This window comes from Crocodylus porosus, unplaced genomic scaffold (genome assembly GCF_001723895.1).
Source record: "Crocodylus porosus isolate Cpor-Errol unplaced genomic scaffold, CroPor_comp1, whole genome shotgun sequence".
Taxonomy (NCBI): domain Eukaryota; kingdom Metazoa; phylum Chordata; order Crocodylia; family Crocodylidae; genus Crocodylus; species Crocodylus porosus.
The window spans coordinates 63,180,552-63,183,167 of record NW_017728948.1 but is presented as its reverse complement, the minus strand read 5'-3'; positions in this window follow the sequence as shown (position 1 = coordinate 63,183,167).

Sequence of the window (2,616 nt, the reverse complement as noted above, 5' to 3'; positions counted from 1 at the left end):
ACCCATAGTTCACAGGGCCTTGAAGCCATTGGATCAGGCCTGCAGAACTGGGGAGCATTGGCAGCTGGGCAGCAGCACCCGGGGAGCTTTGCCCATACTGTGCTGCAGCCAGGCAGCAGGGAGAAGCAGCAGTAGCAGCCTTGGACATGAGCCACCAGAAATCCTGACTACTGCTCTACAGCACAGTTGGCCACTTTGGGTTTAGGATTTGGAGAAGAAGGAAGCAATTAATGCATACTAAATTACTCCAGGACCACATGATGAAGTGCCTTCTTTTGAGCCACAGCTACAGGCCCTGTCCATAGACCATCAACACACTCTAGAACTCCAAGCTCTGGAAGGGATGCCACAGTTAGTCACAGAGTTCTGGTAGGGAAAAGGTTACTGGCTCCACTTCTGTTTGACAAGACTTAGGTGGAGAACTAAATGGGAGGCAGGAAGCATTCTTACACTGTATTTGATTCATAAGCAAGCTGTCCTTTCAGAGATAGTTGTAACCTGTTCCCAGGCTCCCTCTCCCCACCCCCCTCAGGTGGGCAGACCACACTGTGAGAACAACAGTGGGAGATTATCTTTAAGTCCCGAAATCAGGTAGGACTGTCAACCCCTCTCCATTCTTGACACCCTTGTCCTTTGTGCTCACCAGCATGTCCCTTCCCTCCCATTCCCCCTTCACCCTCCCCACTTACACCTCTGGGTGCAAGAAGGGGAGACCTACCAGCTGTAACCACAGTCCCAGCCTCTTCTGTCCCACTCTGGCCATGACTGCAGAGAGAGCAGGCTCAGCTGGGACAGTACCAGCAGTGGGCAAGTTCCCCCTCCCTGTGCCTGCTGCTTGGCTGGAGGGAACGCCAGCTGTTCAGGGCTGTAGGAAACCAGACCTGATGGGCTACACTGTGGAAAAGAGGATATGACCAGGCTACCATGTCTCCTCTGGATCTGCTCCTGGATAAGGCTGACATGGTCAAAGCAACAAAACAATCTACATGGGTATCAGCAGGGTAAGATTCAAGGCCAGAGAAAGGATGCTGCAGTAATCTGGGTGAAAAATTATGAGAGCCTGGATGATAATTTTAGCTGTATGTGCAGAAAAAAAATCATATCTGCAACACACAGCTATAGCTTGGAAATGAAGACCAAGAGGAAGTGTGTTTGCAGGTTAGGGCAATTATCAATATCCTGCCTTTGTCTGAGCCTCCCACACAGCGATTGATGGAAAGAAATACCTTTTAAAAAAATAAGGAAATATTATGGCAAAAGGACACAATTGCTATATGTGACAATTTATTGCTTGAAGTGAATTTATTCCTTCTAATATAGAATCAAAATATTTATTATGGATCTTAAAATGTTTAAATAAGTGTAATAATTTTCTAAATTATAAAGCATGTTTGAAAACAACTTAGCAAAAAATTATTTTACAGGAGTTTAGCACCTGCTGGTACTCTCTCTTTCAAAAGATTTAAAGGGAACAATATTCTCCTGGATGGAGCTCAAGGGTCAATCAAGCTGGTTCACCTTGTCAAAATACTTGGCTTTAGGCTACATTTCCTAATGAAACTTTAGAGACACTGTGTTTAAAATAAAGGTGCAAAATCCTGATATTAATTACAGGCACTAAAGCTACATTTAGCTGCCAGTCCTGCAAAACATTTATGCGTTTAACTTAGTCCCTGTTCAGCAAAGCAGTTAAACCCATGCCTAACTTCTAAGCAGGGAAGAAACCTCAAGCCAGAGGGACCATCAACCTATTTAAAAGTTAGGTATGCGTTTAAGCACCTTGCTGAATAGGGGCCTAAAATCATTCTAGGGCTGTATTTAAAAGCAGCACTTAGCCTCCTCGGGTGTGTGTAGACTAACTGGGGGCCCCAAATTGAAGCAGTGGATTTTTTTAACTCACCGCTTCAATTTAGGGCCCTTTAAACCCCCGTGTCAGGCACACATCCTGCACTTACCTGTCGCTCTGGTGGTGGGGAGGTGAGGGAAAGTTTCCAGCAGGCAGACCGGTCCCTGGGCAGCAAGGGGAGAGGGTGGCTGGTGCTTCCCTCCATGGTAGCCTCCCCACCCCAAGGCAGCACCCGCCTTAGGTGGTCCTGGGGGCACCACAGCCATGGAGGGAAGCACCAGGCCCTCTCAGTTCACGTAAGCTGGCAGGCTCTGGGGGGGCAGGGAGTGGAAACCAGGCACTCTGCTTTTCTTGGGTATAGCCTGCCTTCCCTGGCTGCTGTCAGGCTGCCTACAGGGCTTCCTGCAGAGCTGTGGAGCTGCATGGAGCCCACTGCTTCGCTTCCTGGCTGTAGAGGCAGCAAACTAAAAACTCCTCAGCGCTCCTTGGAGTTTTAGTTTGTTGCACCCCAAGTTATTTAAGGCGCATTACACTACCGAATTTCCTGCAACAGATGGAATTAATGGACCACTGAGGCATGCAAACACCGACACTAATGCCAGGAGCCTGGGCAACAAGCAGGACGAGCTCGTTCTCCTCCTCAGTGCAAAGAAATATGATGTCATTGGGATAACGGAGACCTGGTGGGACTCCACGCATGACTGGACCACGGGTACAGAGGGCTATACCCTATACAGGAGGGATCGTGTTGGCAAAAGGGGCGGGGGTGT